This window comes from Polypterus senegalus, chromosome 1 (genome assembly GCF_016835505.1).
Source record: "Polypterus senegalus isolate Bchr_013 chromosome 1, ASM1683550v1, whole genome shotgun sequence".
In the NCBI taxonomy this organism is placed as follows: domain Eukaryota; kingdom Metazoa; phylum Chordata; class Cladistia; order Polypteriformes; family Polypteridae; genus Polypterus; species Polypterus senegalus.
The window spans coordinates 136,486,659-136,510,223 of record NC_053154.1 but is presented as its reverse complement, the minus strand read 5'-3'; the positions used below and the strand labels follow the sequence as shown (position 1 = coordinate 136,510,223).

The 23,565-nt window shown below is 37.3% G+C and overlaps 1 protein-coding gene across 6 annotated transcripts in view; it reads left to right on the top strand.

The window, feature by feature from the left end:
- The window catches only part of LOC120532652 (inactive N-acetylated-alpha-linked acidic dipeptidase-like protein 2), a 2,009,486-nt gene that overhangs the window by 1,951,882 nt on the left and 34,039 nt on the right, over positions 1-23,565 (top strand). The gene's annotated exons all lie outside the window — the stretch shown is intronic.

The following is a 23,565-nucleotide window of genomic DNA, read 5'->3' as shown; positions in this document are numbered from 1 at the left end:
ACAGCATGTCACAACTTTTTGAAACATTGTGAAGATATATGGTTGCTAGGTAAACATAGATTAAATACAGTTATTTTATAAGACATCTAATTTACATTGTTTACTGCTATCTTTCGAAACAGAGTGAGCTAGGCATTAATTATAAAAAACAAGTTAGCTGAAACTGTTAACATACTAGCATAAGAAAGTTAACACATTTTTCTTGGTAATTATAAAGGAATTCCTCCATGAAAAGTTTGTAGCCTTGGCCCAATTTTGGTGCTTCTCTTGTGCGGTGCTTTTCAACAAAACTCTTTTCATTTCAAAAACTGATTGCTGAAACTGGAAACAGAGAAGTGGAAGAACACAATTCACTGCTGGATAACCAACAGGAAACAGATTTACCCATCAGTGTGTAACTTCTGAAATTATGTGAAAAGAGCTAATTGCTAATTACTGCATTATTGTGCAGTACTATTTGTAGCATACTTTTTTAAATTTTAAGAGTATTTTCAAGTCATAGCCACTCTAATGAAATGATGCTTTTTATTTGTGGTGTTGTGCACAAGTGTCTGTTTGTCATGTATTACACTTGCGTGAGCAAATTAAATAAGGAGGCAGATTGACGACTGGATTGTTTAGTACTTTTAGCTAAAACATCTTATGGTTGTTTTATGTCTGCCAATGGGATTGGTCTTTTTTCTTAAAAGTTTGTCCTTTTCAATAATCTTGCAATTGAAATGAATATTAATGTTACATTTCCTTTGGGAAAACAAGAATTAGTCAGTGAAACAGTGCAATGTTTTCAATGGGGAAGCCCTTCACTTTGCAGCCAAGCTGTTCTCGAGCAATTTAATTGGGCAGTTATTGAAAAAAGAAACCCACACACTGCAGTTAATTGTCGGGATATTCTATAGAGTAATCCATCATTTCTGTCCATTGCTGTTCTTAGGTGTATACTCTGTAAAGAATGAGCCGTCCAGCACTCTGTTTCTATATGTTGTTATTTTATCTTTTTTCAGGTTGCCCACTTTTTTTCATCAACCTCCTATTAGATGGCATGTTAAAAAACAAAACAGACTCTATGTAGAAATGCTGCTTGTTCCGATTCTTCTAATCACTTGAAGTATCCCTTTACTTTTGCTTTACTTAGTATTTACAGTAAATGAAGAGAACAGCACTGTATGTCAATGTTACAGAAGGAATACTAGGTGGAGTTTGCAACATTTCATCGAACGAATAGCAGTGTAGGTGTTTGGAAGATGTATATTCTCTTTATATATTGCCTTTTATGTTGAGGAATATCACACGTTCTCTTACAGAGTGGGCCATGTTACAGTCCTAAATGAAGCCATGCACTTTTAGTATAGCAAAATAAGAAGAGAAGCAATATCAAAGGAAAATAATATGGCTGGCTCAAAATACATTAAAAAAGAAATAAGTCTGGATTTGAATTTATTGACTGAAAGGATCAGCAAACCAAAAGTTAGAAATCTCCTAGAGGATAAGTCACTAGACTGCACTGCACGGCAGAGCATTCCAAATGCAGTCACCTTGGATGTGAACTGAATCTGGTGGTGTTTCAAATGTATAGTAGAGATAGTTGAACATTTGCTCAAGCACAAAGTTAATTTGCCACATGCAACAAACACGTTGAAATATTATTCATAGCTGTCTTGGCAATAGTAAAAATATGAAGAGCTATAACTCTAAAGTGAAAATAAAGTCTTACGTGTACCAATTAAAACTGAGCCCAGAGAGCCATCACAACAGCATACATAAATGTGAAATTCACTGTGCAAGTATGATATATTTAATATGTTTGAATGATTTGGACTAAAGTCTCACTTATAGTAAATGGGCTGCACAAAGCTAGCTGAAGTGAGAAGGGGCATTTAATTTGTAAGCACTCTGACTTTGGTGGAGAATGTACAAATCATTGTATGCAGTTTTTTTTTTGGTCTAAACAATGTTTCCACATCAGAGCTGTGCTCACAGTTTGAGACTGTCCTTCACAGTCTAATTACACTAGTACCTTTATGCTTAATTGGTATATTAAAAGGCAGTGGTGTTTATTTAAATGACTCTACATTTATGTTCGCCTTGCAAAATGTGTAATCCTCATTCTTTGATTGCATTTGCATGCAATCTGCATATATTATTGTCCTAACTTTTTTTGTATAAGAGTTTTTTTTGTATCTTACTTTGGCTCAAGTTTTAAAAGTGATTCATTTGGATTTGAGGTCATAATGTACATTTATTCATGCATTTTGTGAACTCACTTATTCCAATAAAAGGTATGCAGCATCACTACGTACAAACCCTGACAGAGAATCATTTTACATTCTTTCCAATATAATCAGCTTTATGGTAGTTTGCTTTTAGCCACTTTTTTCTTTTTATTGGTTACCTTAATTGTATTTTATTCCTCTTCATGTTTATCTCTCAGCTCTTATTTAGGAAATACGCAGTGGATGAAGTCTCATTCAATCAATCACAATTTTCTATGGCACTTTTCACAGTTGGCACCTTTATAACTAGCTTTATAAAGCAAACAGAAATACAACACTATTACAAACCAGCATAAGATAAATAACAGATTGTTATACGATTCAAAAACAGAAATACAATCTTTAATACAGATTTTTATACCCACATTAGTGGAAATCTGAGTTTAGCTTCCATATGTCCTAAAACACCTGTGCTGCACTGTCTGTATTTTATGGTAGGCTACCTTGCTTTATCTGTTTCAAGGTCCTTTACACATTTATTGGTATTACCTAGAGTGCCTTTCTATTGTGGCTTCTAGTGGCTTCTATGTCATATAGAAAAGGGCCTCAACAAGAATGACACCTGTCAAGGTTATCTATATGTCCTTAAATGACTGCACTTTCCGGTGGTCATTAAAGCAGAATATTAAGTATGGGAGCCTCTTTCACAGGTCTAAGGTCTCCTCTGTCATCATCCATTGGTGTCTATGATTCTTTTCTTCATGAAGACATATTATGTACTAACTCATGAATCAAATAGCACCACATTCTATGGCTTGGATCTCCCATCTCTATATATAATCTTCATTTGGATCTTGATCTTTGTTTGTCTGCGAATGAATTAGAAGAATAAGCACTAGGTGGCAGTAGAGAAACAGCTAAAACATAGGCATTGTATTAAGAATCTCCTCCAGGCTTATACTACTGAAGACTGTAGTACTCCAGTCACACCTCAAAACACAGACATTCAAACTAAACAAATTGTTGTGCTTTAAATTAACTAAAGAGATCTTCATTTAGATCTTGATCTTTGTTTGTCCGTGAATTCCACGCATGTGTATACCACCTTCCATTTTAGTACATTGTTGTTACTCACGGATGTCAACAATGTGCCAGAATAACAAAAGGGGTGGTGGACAGTGTTACGCTGATTAGCTCCTGAGGCCTGGTTAGAGAATGAGATTGCCGAAGATAAAAGGTACATGCCTACGTAACATATGGATGAAAGAAAGACAGTAGGTAAAATGAATGACAACGTAACAGCACGTTCCGGAAATTATTATTGTTATGTTGTAGCCGGCGAGTGCTGCGCGTCTCACAGTTGTACTGTGGCTGCTCACATGTCAGTGAAGTGATCTCTATTTATGCTTTAAAGAGCCTGGATACCTATGTGTCCCCCTTTTATAACCATTGCTCCGTGCATATTGCGTTACTCTTTGGATTGCCACAAAGCAACCTGCGAGATTGGAGAAAGGTTGAGAAGACATCGTGAGAGGAAACGATAGCGTCGTGAAAACGAGACGGACTGTGAACGGACAGAAGCAGAAATGCTCCTACACCACCACATAATTACTATTGGGACAGTGATTCCAAGTACGCCGTTCCTATCGAATCAATATCCAAGGGTTTTCTTTTGTAATTTTGTTTCTCTTATAAAAAATCATAAAGCTGTGCCATGAAGGGCCCAGTTCACGACTGGCAGCCGCGTTTAAACAGGGAGCCCTTCACAGACAACTTTAACACGTGCAACATAGTTGGGCGCGCATGGCTAGTCTGTTAATATTGATGCACTTTGTAATAATGCAGCCTTTTAACCTCTTAACATGCACACGTACCGGTCCCGGTACATAACTACGATTGGATGACGTCACAGCCATGTGTGCATGCCCCTCTGTCATGCACCTCGACATACTACACATCAAATGAAAATTCAGAGTCTCGTCTTTCCGATGATATAAACCATTTTGACATACAACAACCACAGCACTGACACTAAATCCTTTTTTACAGAGAAGTAAATACTTTTAAGAGCTGACTTTTCCTACCTTTGACTACCTTTTGAAGGCTCTCTGCAAGTCAAACATCAATATTTCCGAGCAATATTGATCTCATTCTGTCCGTAAGGCTCCAGGGAATATAATCCAGTAAAACGATTAAGTCCAAAACACACGATAGATCCTCAAAGGGACAAAAACTCCAGAAAACGTTTCTTAACTTGAGACTAGCTCCGACATTTTTTTTCATTTGTATTGGTCATATCAGACGTAATTTGTTTCTGTTGGCAATAACCATGCTAAAGCATGTTACACAGAAGTGTTAGCTTCTGATTGACACCTAAGTTGGCCAATTACGAGGGGTCTGGGGGGTGACTGTCACCTCGTATAGCCAACGAGTGTCACAGACAGCTGAACGATGACAACTCCAAACCCTGGTAGAATCTACCAGTTTGATTGGACGCTGTGAGTGACACTCCAAACTTACAGACAATGAGCAGCTGAGCATGCCGATATGTAACTTGCCATGCCAACTTGTAAACATAACCGATCGGAGCTGCGCGAAGCTGGCATTTGTGCCAGTCTGCAGACTTGGTGCGTGGTTGTTTATTGTGATTTCGCCAATTTTTTTCGCATTTTAAATATGGATAAGCGTACAGATAAACGTAAATACACTCTCGATGAAGTAGTAGAGGCATGTACGCGGCGTGACAGTGATCAATCGGACCAGGGGAAGTCTGAGGCAGAGAGCGACATGTGACATGCCCTTGTGCTTTCTGCCTGTTAGGGACTGCTACAATCAGTGGCACATGGAAAAATGCTGAGCTGTGTTGTAACAGTTTGTAAAAAATGTATATAGTTTGTGTGCATTTTATTAAAAAAAAGTAAAAAATAAAATATATATTTTTTTTGGCCCATAAGACTTGTTTTGACTATTTTTATATTGAAATGTGTATTTTTTATTGTTTTTATTATGGAATATGAATTTCCATAACTAATAGAGTGACACTGTGTGTAGATATAGATTCCTTTAGGTGTAAGCTTTCAGTAGAGCCCTCATTGATATATGTGGGTTGAAGCATTCAAAAGTTATTGCACTTTTTCCATACGTTCCAAAATGTGAATAATGGATAAACCATAGGTCCCTCTAAAAAGCACCTGGACATGCCCACCTAAAAACTGGTATAAAAATGTCATTTTTACAGGTATTCTTTTCAAGTTTGAAATGTGAGTAGTCAACAAGTTATTCTGTTGGTACATAGTGTGTTTCTGTCCTCACCTACCTACTGCAGCTATAGAGGCCTTTATTTTCACAAAAAAAACTTAGGCGAGAACAAAAAAAATAATTTTTTCTGTGAGTTCTAATGTGCATAACTTTTGATCAGTCACACCTACAGTGATTCTGACTACTAAGGGTGAAACTAGAGAATGTTACCTTTACAAAGAGACCAAACATGTGTTTATACTCAAGATAGTTCAATAACAGCAATGATTCTAATTTGGAGAGGTCAAATTACAAGCGATTTAGCAGAAATGACCCCGCTTAATAAGGGGGAATGTCTAGGACCTGAATACTCTGGCCAACCTGGATTTTTGGACTTCATCTCAGCTGGCAGCAGACTGGAGTACGATATTTTAACGTAGTGGCTCATCCAGGAGAGTTGCCTTTACAGCAGGGGTCCTCAATCACGCTACGGGTTTTCATTCCAGCCAGTGTCCTAATTTGAACTCAGTCCCTTCTGAAAGTTGGTGTTTAACTTTGTGCCTTGTTAGTGTCTTTATTCATCAAAGACAAATTTGAGTTACTTTGTAGATCAGAGGTCCTCAAATTCAGTCCTGGAGGTCCAGAGTGGCTGCAGGTTTTCACCATAACCATTTTCTTAATTAGAATCCTTTTATTTACTACTAAAGCAATATGTTTTTGGGCTTAATTTTAGTTCTCTTGCCTGTTACCATTCAGAACCCTTAATTGCCTATTTTAGTCTTTAACAGCTGCATTTAAGTTTTAATTGTTGCCTGTTTTCTTAATCAGACTTTATGCTGTAGGAAGATAAGTAAATAAAGTTAACTAGTAAAACTACGCTAACTTTGACAAGTACTATACATTTACAGCGGCTGTTACAGACGCAAATCAAATGTATGCTTTTATTGTATAATGTTAACAATAAGAACAGCTCACTACTCAAAATGTTTATTTTGGGAGACATTAAGACCCACAACCTTCTGAATTGGAGTCAGCAGCTCTAACCAGTATACTACCCAAGAAGTCAGGACAACATGCAACACTAACCTGATTTCTTTTTCTTTGGTTATAGTCTTGGAAAAAAGTGCATTTGTTATACTTGTATCTTTTGTTAAAGTGTTTCTTTGCTATTTGGAATTCAGGCTTCACACATTATACACTTCATGTCTACATTTTGTCAATTATTACTAAAACATGAAAAACGTTTCTGTTTTAACAATGTGTTTACTGTGCATAGATCTTTGTGGACACAGAACACACATGAAATCCAAGTGTTCCAAATAGCGATATAGTATTTATAAAAAGTGTAATTTTTCTTGACTTCTCACTCTATACAACTCTAGGCAACTGACACACAGGTAAACAGACTTGAGCTGAGAAAACTGTGCACCGGTGGGGGATGTGATAGCAGGCTGTTTGCTGCTTATCAACACATTTAAAGGACAAAAGATGCTGACGGAGAGGTGAGAAGCGTTTTAAGGTAGGACAGATCTACAAGTTTTTTTGTAGGCTCTGGTAATTCTAGTGTTAATAATGAGATGCAGATGACCAATAAACCAGCAGCTCTCCAGATAATGTGCTTTCCATGAAGTATCTGTGATAAAAATGTTTAGAAATAAACGAGAGGGGAACTGGAAGGATTGTTAAGTTTAAATCTGTTGTGGTTCGCAAAACACATGGATAATGTTCTCAGAGAAGAAATTCTACAGTGCCGTTAAAATTACTCTTTGATGAATGCAAGCATTAACAAGCTAATAGTTCAATAGTAAGTTTCATTATCATGGACTGCTTTCTAATTAGAAAACTAGTTGGAATAAAAACCTGCAGCCACTGCGGCCCTCCAGGACCGTGATTGAGGACCCCTGCTCTACAGGATTATGCCCAGGAGAATCTTCTGAATGCATTACTGATGGAATCTCTTAGAAGCTTTTAGGTAACAATAACATTATGTCACTAGCTATTCTAACTATCACTACTGTTCCAGACTTTCTTATATGATGATAATTCTTGAGCTACCTAACTGTGTCTCCTATAAAAAAAAATCTTGAACATCAATTACATCAAACCTTAGCAAAAGATATTTGCATGTCCACATAAAAGATGTGGAGGAAATTACTGCAGTGCTAATTGCTCTTTCTTCTTTATTTGTTTTAGTGTTTAACTTATTTCTCTCTGCATTGTATTCCATTGAGCAGGTTACCTATTTCTAAACATTACTTTTTTGTATGTCTGTATACGAAGAGCTTGGTTACTGGTTGGAGTTTCCAGATTATGTTGAGATTATATTAAGAAGGTTGCATTTTTACAGTCTAGAACAGCTTTGGCTTCATTTTCCATAGAATGGGAGTATACCACAAAACAAAACATATGCAAACAACTAAATTACACCTTTAAACAATGGTAGAGAGAACAGGAATGCTTTATGTACAGGCCTATCATTTGCATGATGATACAGGCTAAGAACAATCGCATGTGCACAGTTTCATTGAGGTGTGCCTAGGTAGGCATGGGTTCTATGCAGAAAATTGGAAATGAATGTGGCTGCAAGAACCTTTGGAAAAATATAATGGAAACAAAAGAAGAACAGGCTTAGTCTAATTCCTTTTGATTTCTGGTACCAGTAGGAAAGTAACATAAGTGATTGTGTCTAGTGATTAACCAGGAACACAACTAACTCATTTTTATATTTTGGTCAAACATTTTAAATCAACATACACAGTGAATATTCTCTCTTTATCTATATCAGTCCATTGTTAATTAGTGAGATGGCATCATGAGGCTGACTACTAGTAATTTTTTCATGTCATTGTGGTGGGCATTCAAATATTTGTCATAGTGAGCATTATTAAGATATAAAATCTTGGGATTTCCATTCTATAATTGACACCCCGACAGCCAACAATTCAACTTTTTAGAGTACTTTAACCTTCTTATTTGTATTCTGCCTTTCTATTCCTCGCTGTACCTTTCCCTTTTTTGCAGATTATTTTAGTTTAGCTATGAACATGGTTCTTTGTGAATTTAGCTCATTGTTTAAGAACAATATCAATTAAATGAAAGATGACACGGTGTCCCCATGGTCCATGTAAAGTCTTGCATGTGGCTGTAAATAGATGCTAATTTGCATTTTTATCAAATCCCCGTGCTCACAAGACTCAGAGGCAGACAACCAGAAACACATTCCTTATTAAATTGCAAGTTTTAATCAGATAAAATTGACTTTAACATTAGAAGATTGATTAAAAGTGAAAAAACACGTGGGATGATACTTGATGATACTAAGTGTATTCTTAAAGTCTGCACTCCATGGCTCTGGACAGTCCTAAACACTACCATCCTGGTGTCTGTCTCCTTTCTGAATGAGGCACCAGGGATCTTTGTAATAGTTACTTTCACACAAGAAGCCGTTTTTTTTAATATGGTCCCAACGTATATAATTTTTTCTTAAGCATTGTATTCAAAATGAATAAAGGAAATTAAATCTGATTTCCTTTGTGAGAATTTCCCTGCGTTCATTCCAAAATTGCATTTATTCATCTCGGATTGTACATTTGAAAACCTGTATGGGGATTCATTTTATTTTACTTAAGAAAATGATTTAAATTTTATTTTAATCAAGTAATATATTTTTACCTTATAGTGATCAGCGTTATCTTAACATACAGTATGAGGTTTGAGGTTTACAAATACAGTAAAAAAGTTAATAGCATTTTTAATGTGGTATGGCACTTTCTAATCATTAGTAAAATAGCACAAGTGTTGGGATTACCCAGACAGGCCTGAAGTTGGTAATTTATCAAAAATAAATTTTAATTATCTTTTTTTTTAAGTACTGGATATCAGAAAAAGCAATTTCAATGAAAAATGATGTTCTGGTCAGATTTAAACCACAAAAAAAAGAACTACACACACTTTTGCTGAATGTGCCAAAAGTTTCAAAAACATGTAAGTGACATTCTGACTTTTATATAAAACTAAACAATAATATAGCATAACATTCTCAAGGCTGCTTAATGCTGTCTGAGTTAAAGGAGGCTGGACTCTAATTCAGCAGTGCCACCCAATTCAGTCCATCAGGGCTAAACAATAATATTCTGTCTTTAATTTAGGTGAATAAAAGGCATAATCATCAATTTGTCATTAGCATGATGAGTGAACAAGTGGAAACAACGCATCTTTGTAAATTCGCCAAAGGAGAAAAATTCACTGAGTTGTAACTTTCCATGACTTTAATATTTGAAACAATCATCTAGTGTAAATGACATTTTGGCACCCCATATGCAAAACAGTATAAATTTCAAGGTCAAGCAAGTGTGAAGAAGCATTTCATCTGGGAGATGAAGCTGAGGAAGCATTACTATGTAAAATAGGAGCTACCTGCTTTGCTCTGCTGTCAGAGTAAATTTTAATCACCCATTACTCTATAATAAAAAAGGGGATTGAAAATATGAATGGATAGATGCCTAGTTAAATATATTAAATGACAAAGATTTTCATGGCTTAGAAGAAAGGAGCAAAGATGTCAAGTTAAACTAAAATGATGCTTTTAATATTTATTACACTTCAGAATACATGACCCTCATCATGGGGGGTCATGAGGTCACTGGAAAGGGGTGTGTGGTGCTCCCAATATCCATGCAAAAGGACGAAGGTCCAAGTCTTTAGAGTCCTGGCACTTCCTGACTTATTATATAGACGCTATCCAATGACCTGAGACGAAGACTGGACTCCTTTGGTACTGTGTCTCTCCGGAAAATCCTTGGGTACTGTTGGTTTGACTTTGTGTCGAATGAACAGTTGCTCATGGAGTTCCGAATGAGGCACATTACCTGCATTGTGAGGGAGCATCAGTTATGGCACTACGGCCATGTGGCACATTTCCCCGAGGGTGATCCGGCTCATAAGATCCTCATTGTTGGGGACCCCGAGTGGCTGGACCAGGCCAAGGGGTCACCCATGTAACAGATAGAGGGTAATTTCCGGAGGGTGGGACTGGACTGTGCGTGTGCCTGGGGGATTGCAAATCGGGATCCCGAGGTGTTTCATCATGTAGTGGGTGCGGCAACGCATTGTACCTGTGCATACTCCCCAACTGGACTTGACTTGAGAATATATGCTTTACATGACAGCCGTACTGTCTGACCAGCACACCAAGGACAGCAAGCATGTTAGGTCTACTCAGATTATAAGGACTGGACTTCTGTAAGTGGCCAGTAGAGGGTAAAGCAAGACATGATGAGTACTAAGTGAGTGTGAGGCAAAAGGGAGAAAAGTTAGTCCAGAGAGTGACAGAGCAGTTGTCCCTTAGCATCAATGACGCAACTCACATTCCTGGCCAGTTTTATTTTCTAAAGATACAGTATGTCCTTTCAGGCTCACCTACATTGAACAGAAACAATGATGTAAAGCAGGGCACAATAGGTAGGCTGTGTGGCAGAAGCATTAGGCTGAAAACCACATCACACAACACACATAGTAAACCTTTAACTCAAAATAAATAATTCTCAAATCCTAGACATGCTACTATATGATATCTGTGTTTTTATCTAAAAAGTATAAATTGCAAAAAGACCAGTCTGTGTAGTAGAGACGTTTCAAGAGTTTGGTGAAAAGAAGAAGAAGAGCAGCTTCCAGGAGGTGTTGTGTGCACGTATGTGCACAGACAACTAACATGAAGAAAAGAAAATTGAGTTTGAACTTTCATGAGAGAGCATTTTCTTGGGCCTTGAGAAAAAGGTCACACGGCGATAAAAGGAAAACACATCGTCTTCTCTCTTTAAAATGATTTGAAGGTTATGGGAGAGTACAACGAGAGGTGCAATATGGCAATTACAGCAAATGTGGAGGGACTGCATGACTTGAATAGTTATCACTGAGAGAATACTGCACTGCCTTGAAGCCTTCTGACAGTGTTTAAAGGCAAAAAAAAAAATGAATGAGCAATTCTGAAAGCCCTCCTTTACTAGTTGACATAGTGCATCAGCGTTTGCAGGGCGGCTTGAGTAAACGGAGTTTACCCTCTTTTTGCTTCAACATTTGCATTTCACACAGCGGCGCTCAGAAGCAATTGAGCATCCAATTAAGTTCTTGTGTTAATCAGCCTTGGCAAACACTACGTACAGTGTGCTCGCTCTCGATAATGAAAAATAATGAGCTCTTTCCTCCTGCGCCTGATTCAGAATACAGCTTTTTTTTTTTTCTCATCATGCATTTTAAATTGAATGCTTTTACTTTTTAGGACAGTCACCTTGTGCTTGTAGGCAGTAGGGCTATATTTCATGACTGAGTTTCACATACAGTATAATTCTCTCTCGCATTCTATTTCCCCAGTTTTTTTAATAATATGTTGTGAAACCAAAGTATCACTCAAGACATAATGTGCAATCAGTAAGATCTCACAAAGAATGGACATGCCGACACACATACATACAAAAACAATCTATTTTCACCAGTTAATTTATTTTGAAATTAATTAATTAAGTTAACAAAATATTAATATTGCCTGAAAGAAATCAGCCCAGTCAGGTTGTGGCCTGGTAGGCAAATGCTAAGATGCAATAATGCTACCCAATGCTACACCTTGGTGAGAGTTTCATTTGGAACTGGCCAGACTGGGTGCAGTGGTTTAGGCTTTAGAGGGCCCAGCATGTTGATCACTTTGTTAACAGTAAGACTGACTCTTGGTGTGCTTATTTGTCTTTTTTAAAATTAGAGAATGCTTCTACAGCTGTATTTAGGGACTGTTGAGACAGGAAAACACTGCTTATCAAAAGCATGGAAGGGAAGTACAGTGTTTTCCTTTTTATTATTTGTGTATTTATTTATTACCTGTGAGTTGCAGCATCTAACATTCAGTTATCTTCTACACAGTATTTTTTTCAATTAATAATAGCACAAATTCAATATGTTAGACAAAATATTATACAGAACACCTCCTTCAGTCACATTTCCCTTAGGCACTGTACTATCTATCTATCTATCTATCTATCTATCTAATGAAACTTTATTTTGTACAGTCATTTTATAACATTTATCCTGATAAGGATAATGGTGGCTGCAAATTGAGCTGACAGGCCAAGCTATCCTATCCTCAGCAGTTTCATCTAACTCCTCCTGGAGAACTCCTAGACACTTCCAAACCATTCAAGAGATACAGTCCCTCAAGTGCATGCTGGGTTTGCCCCTTGGTCTTCTTCCAGTGGGCAATACTCGTTACAATATTTTAACTCTGACTAAGCCACATGGTGCTGCCATTTGAACTCATAACCCAAAAGATGAACAATGAAAGTCAGGTATAATGTCTTTCAGGTGACAAGCAAAAGAGTTGAACAGATCCAGACCCACAGGACATGGGCAGTGTTTTCTATACTATCATTCACTGTGTTGACACCATGTCCTAAAGCCAGACACCATTAATTAGGAGCTTAATAATGACTGTATATACTGGGATTAGGTTTTTAAAGGGTAAGGGCACTTTCATAATGGCTGAAAACAGGATTGAAACACGGTCAGAATCTCCAAATGTGTGAAAGAACAGTGACTGCTAGTGAACTGTAGAAAACTGTTATTTGTGATAAAATGATCATGCTCAAAAGAGCAAAAGAGAGAGAATGGCACCTTAGAAAAGCATATAATGTTTCTGCAAGGTGCTAGAAGAAAAACAACTCAGTGTATGCGTTGGAGCCTGGTCATCTACTTGGCTTGAGATGAGATAGAGAGCACAAATTACACTGACCCTAGCTGGGGAAGTCAGAATTGTGTTGTTGTTTAAAGTAAGGGGGCCAGGAGGAAGGAAAGAAGAGCAGTCATTGCCCTCCACCAGTTCAGTGGAAGCACTCCGTCCCCAACTAGGAGTGGTGGAACTGTGTTTCTTATTTAAGGTATGTAGATTAGAAGCTGCATGAGAGACCTGTGTCAGTAGAGAAAGCTCTGTCGTAGTGTCTCATAGACAATGAATGACACCAGACCTTACCAGAAAAGTGAATGTAACAGAAAGTTTAAATCTATTGAAGTCCAAAAAGTATTTGTAGTAATGGCACATGGTCATGGAAAAGAAAGGCTTGAAAGAAAGAGAAACCAGAAATGACAAGAAAGAACTTTGGAGTGGTACTTGGTAGGCAGACATATCAATGAGTCACAGTGCCTGAGAAAAAGAGGCAGAGCCTTTTTTTTTGAAGTCCTCAGATGGTCAGTGTGATGTTTAGTAATTTCGCCCTTTACTGGGTACTTTGTCTTCCTTATTTGTGCCTCTCCCCTGTGTATTCCATTTAATAGAACATATCCACCGTTTGACACATTTTTCTGGGTGTGGAGAGATACAAAGAGAGTACTTTCCTGTTACAGACCATAGAAAGCAATAAACAGAAGTATTATGGGAAAAGTAATGGAACTCTAATTTGAGCCCAAATGCGTGGATATAAGGCCAATGCAATGCCAGGTAAGTAATGGACGTTTCTTACTGCATAAGGAAAGGAAGGAATCAAAAACTCTTGCTTTTGCAGGTGAACACAGAGACTTAGCTATGCTTTTTTCACAGTTTTAACTTTTCCTTGCTATGGTTTGATTCTTCTATGTGTGTGTGTATGTCAACTCCTTTTGTATGTTGTTAAGAGTTTTCTCTGAGTCACAGTGTTGCCTGGTTTATATTATCTGTCAAGTTGCTTTGGTTTGTGCTTTCTGTGACAAGTGCCTGCCAATATTAGATTTTATTTAGTAAGGCACCCCCTATGAAAAACTCAAAGCAACTTCTACTAAGTTCTGAATTCTGAGTGAAGGTACTATACAAGCAAAGCAGACGAAAAACAGATGTCTAGCGTAACCCTCTCCTTTAGGATTCCAAATGATAGATTCCTTAGTTTAAAATGAAGCAGGCTGTTTTTTTTATTTCAGTTTAATCACTTTAGTTCATCCTTACTTGCTTTGTAAAGTACTTAATGAAATTTAGTAAAATGCAGTTTGGTTACATGAAATGGGAAGGGAGCAAAAGGTCCAATCTTTGTTGTCAGGCAAATACAGAAAAAAAATCTGATGAGGGGAGAGAATGCATTTGTAGATCTGGAGAAGATGTCTGACATAGTGATGTAGGCATTGAGAAAGTTACTGTAGGTACAGTTCAAAAGGAACGGTTAGGACTTGTTTATACATCATGCTCAGAACACGTACACGCACACATCATGACTGCCACGCATTTCCAGCGTTCATTTGATGCGTCCTTTGAGCATGTCCTCAGAAATTACAACGCTTGCGCAAGTTGCAGTACCACCAAAAAGTCTGGGGCGCAATGTGATAAAAGTCAGAACATGATGTCAGTGTCTCAGTTCACCATCTACATGTGATAGAAAGCTGCTTTGTGGAACATACAGGATTGATGTGCGTGCTTTGATTTTTGATGAATGTTTCTATGTGTTGAAGCCAAATGCTGACATACAAATGCATTTGTGGTGCTTTTATATTCAAGCGTCACATATTCCCCAGTGTAATGACACGATACATTTTAAGTCTTACATCCCATCTTCTTCCCATCTTTCTTTTTTGCAGCTTCACAACAGCATCAGAATTGTAATACTACATTTTTCTTTATGTCACTGTATCTGGACAATACTGTTATGAGTTTTATTCACATGTGCATGTTAACTGTGGCACACAGAGGCTCAGCAGTTAGAATTGCTGACCAAGCATTGGATTAGATAGCCAAAGACAACTGGAGGCTTGTATAGTCAGCTTAAACACAGGTTAGGGTATTTCTGTCCTCTATCAGCACAAACCTTCTTTCCTTCTTGGGAGAATGAGAATCGACATGTAAGCACTATGATATTTCTGTATTTTGTGGGAGAGGAATTCAGCCCTTGTTTGGAGACGAGAAGACCAGCAAATGAAGCAAGAACCATATAAAAGGTCTGGACAGTGGCCAGACCCTTCGAGGCTGTGCCAACATAGGTGTTGGAAACCCTCCCAGCGTAGGGACGGAAAAATGGCTGACTGTGTTGATCCAGATTCCCACCTGGATAAAGTCTGTCCATATGCCTCCCGTCTGTAACTGCGTAAAACGTCAGTAAATGTAAGCTAAAAGATATTTTGTCTCATGTGATTCTTGTACCGTAATCACTATGGGAGGGATATCGCCTTTTCTGGTATATTATGATATTGTTTAATTATTTAATAAGCCACAATATTAAAAGAACACATTTCCAAGAGAGCTAATGCCTCTGCAGGAAACATAATGGCGTAGTCGGCAGGATTGTGGCTACATTAATAATTATATTATTATATATTAATTATAATATTTTATATATATATTAAACATATGCTTACACTGATGAATGGGAGGCTCGGTAATAATATTTGATATATATATTTCGGGATTGGTTGCGCGACCGGTCATGGACTCCGGCCGAGAATTAAAACTGCCTTAACATGCCTGGCCTGATTAATTTATCCCATCAAAAGACAAGAGGCGGACTTGTCAAACTCGGCACAGTGCATGAGGCTGGAAAGAAAGCCCGACATCTGTCGGCGAATCGTGGTAGCGTCTGCTACCTACGGTATGAGAGTGAACTTTAAGGTTGGACTTTTAAGTTTAACGCATAAGTGGGACTAAAATTGGACAAAATAAATGGAATACAACAAGATTGAAACTGATGGCACGAGACTGGCTGTCCAGTAAAATGAAACGGCACTCACAGGGGCAGCACAGATTAATTAATGGCCGTACGAAGCCCAAAATCTACCTAGAAAAGTAAATGCCGTGTTGGGAAACACGTATTTACAATAAATTACATCGCTAGCCTTTAGAAAACAATATTGAAGGCTATAAAGAACGGCGCGTTATTGTATATTAGTTGCGGCAGGCAGACAAGACATGCAGGCATTGCACTCACCTTGCCGTTTGCGTGGTAATTCAGCGGAGCTGAAAAAACTTAAAGATGAAATCAAAGCAACAGCGATAGAATCCATAACGTCTCAATCACGATCGCTAAAATAATTTGTAGAAATCTTTAATGGCATCCAAGCAGCTCGATGCAAAAATACAAGCTTCGTCCACGTGTTACAAGCAGTCTAAAAGACGCCAGCTGTTTCTATCAGTCTACCTACAAGGGTAAAGGTTAAGGTTAAAGGTTTTGGCAAAACCCCACCTATTTTGGTACTTTTAAGAAATTGCCGTGTGTTTAAACACACAGAAATAATTAAATTACCTTTTAAATATAGCTTAAATAACGAACATACTTTATAAGCTAATGTTTAAAAAGAATTTGTAAAACGGTGTACACATATAGCTAAAATGCAAAAGAGCTCGAACAACAAAGTGGAAAAAGAATAAATACATTTGGGGTTAAAACTTACAATAAGAACAATTGGTTTAAAGCAAATCAAAAAAGAATGTCTCCACTTTTGTTTAAAACTTATAAACGTGCAAAACATTTTTTCTTTTAAACCCTGATCAAGTTTAAAGGAAAAATACTCTTTAATAATACTAAATAATAAGGGAGACAAGTTCTCACGGATATGTAGCATGTGCCCGATTGTGCATGAATGGAGGTTATGTATTTTGGGAACTCTTAAGGGAATGTATGGTGGCGCAGTGGTTAGCACACTTGCCCGGTGATATGAGATAAAGGTTCAAGCATGTATGTTTTCCTTGTTAAGTCAGAATATTCTTTGTGACCGCATAACTTTTCTGGGAACACTTTCTTGTTGTGGAATTGTGCTGCGTGATTTCCTCGCGTGGATTTTCTTGTTGTCGCAGAATTTACGGATCGCCAACGGGTAATACGTTACCCTCGTTTGACGCTGAGTCGTATGTTCGCTACGAAAATTCCATGATCTGGAAAATAGCGCGTATGAAACTGAGGTAAGAAGCATTCCTAATATTTTCAGTAATATCAGCTTGCGGCCTGAGATGTTGTTTGATTAATAATAAGCATGAAGGAAAAGACGTGCTTAAGTATGTTGCATGGTGAAACCCTATAGATAAACAAAAAAGCACAACCTCGAGTGAGTTTATAGCACGTGTGCTAGAAATCGAGAACTTTATTCTGTGAATGAAGTATTGTTGTAAAAGAGAACGTGAGTATGTGAATACATGTGAAAGAATGAAGCAATTGCCAAATACTGTGTGTAGAAATGACTGAAACGAGTGAAGGTTGATTGTCTGTTCTCTAGTGAACGAATTTCTGCTTTAGCTAAGTAATTCTACTTGGACATGAAGCAGAGTTTAGAATCTAGAAAAGAAAATAAAAGACGAATAAATTATTTTTATTCAGAGTCTGGGGTGGCAGATGCGTGTTTATGTCATTTGTACGTCTGTCTTTCTATGTTCGTCAGCTGACTAAGAATGTTAAACTGTAGAAATGGGAGACGTCCCATATAAGAATATTCAAAGTTAAATGTAATACATGTGAATATCAATAGTGATCATGACTGGTGATTGATAACACAATCTGTGCCTGGTCTGTGTTTTGAAGCCTGCAAACAGATGCAGAGTTTAAATAACGCCATGACTTATTGACCTCGACGAATCTCAGAATAGCTTGTAACATGGTCAGTTAAAGAGAAGAATTTTCAAATCTGAATTTCATGAAAAGTGTTATAAGCATAAAAGTTGCATTTAAAATCTATAGATGTTCTTGTTCTCCAGATTCAGCAAATCCAGTGACCAACGGATGGAAAACACAAACTATGTTTTATACAAGTTGCAAAAAATAGCTTAATAGCAAGTTTGGGCATAGCAATTAGAAATAATCTAATCGTAGGATAGTGAATATTTATCAATCATAAATTAATGAATAGCAGCTATTAGAATAATTTTCTTGCATGCTGATTTAGTGCAAGTGTTAAATGTTTTAATGACAATGCAAACGAATGAACACTAGACTGATTTCATTCTTTGAAAGAACAGTATAGAGGGTTTACATATTTTGATGTATGACAAATGATTATTATTATTGTCACTTCAGTAATTACAGACTGTATTAGAATTGAAATACATTTATTGATTTGTCTCTGTAAGTGATTAATTTTAGGAAGAGTTGTTATTGCATCAATGTATTAGGTTAATGCTCAGTGATAATGCACATAGCAAAATGGATTATTCAGTTATACATTAGAACCATTGTATATAACATCCTGTTATAAGTTAAGACACTTGGATAACTGAGGCAATGTGTTAATTTTGTGTAATGTATGATCCTACTGAAGAAACATTGTCACTAGCATAGTTTAAATGTATTACTCTATTTCTTACTGTTATTTTATGAGACTGAACTGCGGGTCTAGAATTGTCATTTATAATGCTGCATTTGTATGATACATATGATTGGGAAATAATTGCTTTATGTTATGTATTTGCTCTACCTTCCACCCTTCGCTAGTTTAGCATAGCAAGTAGCTTAAGTTTATCCACTAAATTTAGTGGTTAAAGCCTCTCCATTCAGTGGTAAAGTTTATGAATGAAGTAACAGGTGGTGTATATACAAACGAAGATTTACAGAGACTGTACTGCACTAATGACTTTTAATCTGTTGCACATACCTGAGAATAGCTGGTGAAGAAACACTTGCTTTCCAGAGGGAACGGAGTAAAGAACTAAAGAAAGATTGCAAGTCCAGCTACTCAGATTTGATGCCATGAACTAAGACAAGTTTTATGGACTGTGGCAGGGACAGGCTGTAGCCACTGAGGTGATGTGACAGCTGTTGAAGGCTCCCATGAATGACCACTGAATACAGTGCAAGCTTAGAGGGAAGTGCACCTCTGCTAAAAGGGACAGTCACCATGTGTTCATCTTATGAGCTCCCTAATGGCAAAAGGACTGTTTACTTTCTGTTCCAGTAACAACAAACTTTAGTGCCTTGAAGCAGTCACACTTTGTTCAGACGGATCTGCAAAGTTACCAATCTGCAAAGCCACCAAGAAAGAGACTTTGTTAACAAACCACTGAGTTGGACAAGGCATATATATATATAGCAAGTCTAGGAATATACTTGAAACTATTATAAGAAGGGCTCAAAGGTATGAGGATATGCATGATTTATCAATGATGTGAACTTGTAAATTGGTAACTTGGAATAGAACATCTGATAGTGAAGTTGGGGAGGATAACAGATAGTGAATGAACAATTATGCAATAATACTAGTTAAGAACAATTAATAATCATAGCAATGAAGCTAGAATAGCATCTGAGTTATGTTACAACTATTGTAACTCATAAAGGGATCAGACATCAAAGGGTGGGCACATCTAGCAACATATTGAAGCTAGAAATGATAGAAGTGCCAAAGAATAGTGTAATCCATCAAGATGCTATATAGGATTGTAATATAATCTGATGCTATGACACCCACTGCATGAATTCAGTAATATGTAGACACAACACAGACTATGTAAGAAATAACAGGGCAAAAATCTCCACTAACACCATTGATGAGATATCACTACTTGATAACAGCATGTTAAATGTAACTGTTTGTCCATGTTTACGCTGGTTTTAGATGAATGGTACAGAAGCTATAGTGATACTACATCTCACATGTCCAAAATGACTTGAAATATTGACACTGTGATGGGGATCAAGTACCTTTTGTTTTGTGGATATGACTTTCAAATATTGTTTTTTGTCACAGATCCAGTGACAAAGGGTGGCTTGTAATACTACATTTTTCTTTATGTCACTGTATCTGGACAATACTGTTATGAGTTTTATTCACATGTGCATGTTAACTGTGGCACACAGAGGCTCAGCAGTTAGAATTGCTGACCAAGCATTGGATTAGATAGCCAAAGACAACTGGAGGCTTGTATAGTCAGCTTAAACACAGGTTAGGGTATTTCTGTCCTCTATCAGCACAAACCTTCTTTCCTTCTTGGGAGAATGAGAATCGACATGTAAGCACTATGATATTTCTGTATTTTGTGGGAGAGGAATTCAGCCCTTGTTTGGAGACGAGAAGACCAGCAAATGAAGCAAGAACCATATAAAAGGTCTGGACAGTGGCCAGACCCTTCGAGGCTGTGCCAACATAGGTGTTGGAAACCCTCCCAGCGTAGGGACGGAAAAATGGCTGACTGTGTTGATCCAGATTCCCACCTGGATAAAGTCTGTCCATATGCCTCCCGTCTGTAACTGCGTAAAACGTCAGTAAATGTAAGCTAAAAGATATTTTGTCTCATGTGATTCTTGTACCGTAATCACTATGGGAGGGATATCGCCTTTTCTGGTATATTATGATATTGTTTAATTATTTAATAAGCCACAATATTAAAAGAACACATTTCCAAGAGAGCTAATGCCTCTGCAGGAAACAACGTTTCAGGCAATTCACAACACAGCGACGTTGCGTCGTGTGAAGTATAAACCTGGCCTCAGAGTCTACCGTAATGTCAATGTATGAGAAGGCACAAACAGTGCTCAAGACAGCAGACTAGATGGGGAACATTAAGAAGTGAAGGTGAAGCTGCACCAGGTGTTGAAAGTGGTACCAGAAGACGATTGCCATGGTGCTCTTGTATGCCAGTGACAGTGTACTAATGGCCAAAAGTGAAGATGAATTGAGGAAGAAAATGTTGTAATTTTTTAAACGATAAAAAAAATTTTAAAGGTGTAATTTGATAAATCATTACTTTGGATTTAGAAACAAAAACAGCCAACTTATTTTTATTTTTTTAAACATCTTGATTCGACATTTTCCAGGACTCCACCTTTTCCTAAGGAAGTCACCTTTTTGTGTTTCGATTTCTATAACGTGAAGGCAGGTTGTTAAGGCATTTCCCTGGAAACCATATATAATTACATCATCATCACAACAGCATATACAGTAAACCTGTGTTGCTGGAGCGTCCTCATTGAAATTTGCAGAAATTCTGCATAGCAGAGTAGCATTTTTTTAACAGTAACCTCTCCTTTGAGAAACAAGTAAATTCTGTAGTCAAGAGTTGTTTTTTCCAGTTTCGCCTATTAGGTAAGATCAAGCCTTTTTTATCTTCTAGGGATCTTGAGAAAGCTACTCATGCTTTTATTTTTTCTCGCCACAATTACTGCAACTCGCTGTATTCTGGGATTAAGAAAACAGTTGGTCCAGAATGCTGCCACTCGCTTTCTGGTTGGGGCAAGAAAGTATGACTCTGTTTCTCCTATTTTAGCTTCTTTACACTGGCTGCCTGTCAGTTTTTGAATTGATTTTAAAATGTTGTTGCTAGTCTTTAAATCTTTACATGGGCTTGCTCCTGCCTATTTATCTGAATTGAGTGTTTTACACCAGCTATCCAGAGTGCTTAGATCTTCTGGTCAGTTGTCTCTTGTTGTCCCTCGTACCAAATGTAAAACTAAGGGGAACAGGGCTTTTGCAGCTGCTGCTCCTCGCCTGTGGAGCTGTTTACCTCGTTACATAAAGGAGTCGTCTACAATCCAACTGTTCAAAAAAAGATTAAAGTCTCATTTCTATTTACTTGTATTCCGTGACCTTCAATAATACTGATGGTTTCCTCATTGTGATTATATAACATTACTTCTATTTATTATGTATTTTATTTATGTTCTTTTTTATGTATTTTATTTATGTTCTTCTATTTCTATTTATGTTGTTTGTTTTCTTTTATTCTATTATTGTAAAGCACTTTGGCCACAGCATTCCGATGTTGTTTTAAATGTGCTATATAAATAAATTGACATTGACATTTGTAATTAGTGATTCCTTGGCTAAAAACAATATTTGCCCTTCTGATTTTGACCAATGCCTGTTATTTGACTGTGATTCATCTTCTGGTCCTTGGTGATTGTCCAAGGTGATGGTTAAAGGTGAAGAGTCAGGAATCATGGAAAAGATGGGTGCATGGCCACATGGCTTATGTGGTAAATGTGTTGGGAGAAACTCAACCTACTGCATGAGTTGTTGGAAATGGGTGTATAAAAGATATGGAATGGGTAGTCTGCAGGCACTAAGTACAGCCTTTGTTTGTAGAAAGTGTGTGAGTGCATTGCAGAATGCCGGTGTAGTACAGTAGGTGTACATTTAGATATCAGCTGTGGAGTTGTTTTGGGGAAAGTAGGGACTTTCTGCCACATTTGTGACATGTTGAGAGCAGATGGATGTACGGAAACAATAGTAAGGGTGAGAGATGCATGGAAGAAATTGTGAGAGGTGTTCCCACAGTTTGATTTCTATTGGGCACATTTTTTGAAAGCTGTGTGAGAAATAATATTCTGTGCGAAAGTAACACACAGCCATTGAAAGAGAATTATGACGCAAAGCTGAAAAGAACAGAGATCAAAATAATCAGGTGAATGTATAGAGTGTCATGGAATAAGAGAAAGATGAATGCTTGAATGGAGAAAAAGATGAATGCTTGAATAACGAATCTGGTGGTGATGGGTTTTGTGCTGTGCAGAAACAAACTTAGATGGTTTGAACTGAAAGGCAGAGGATGATTAGGTAATGAGGGGCACCATAATTAAGGTCGGAGGGTGTGAGGCTGAGAGGGAAGTTGGAGGTGATATGAAATGATATAATCAAGAATGGATCTCAGCTCAAAATGTGGCCAGAACTGTGGAGAGTGAGATTTGGGAATCAACTGCCTAAATTGTGTAATCCCAGAAACTGGTGATGCTAGTGCTGATTATTTGTAATATCAGTCACTAGGGGATTCATTGCGTCCTTTTGTACAGAACAGAACACGTGTGTTCATTCTACATAAGTCAAATGTGAAGTCAAAATCAGGGCTTTCATAAAGTACAGTAGATCCTTGTTGCCCTCAGACCATATAAGTGATATCTGACTCCACATCTAATGGAATAACTGTAGATTGGAAAAATAAGTGTTGAAATACGACAAAACGGTTTAAAATTCATCAGATGATAATGTGATGATTCGATCCATTAGTAATTGAATGTTTGTTATATTGTGCCTCTTCAAAGGGCAAAGGAGTACATCACTAATATGGATTAACAAAACAAAATACTAAAATGTAATGTAGCAAGCTAAACACACAATCATACAATTCATGATACATTACAAAGTAACAGGGGACTCACCATAAGCACTAATGTATTAATGGCACCTGGGAGGAGATTAACAGTATACAATGACA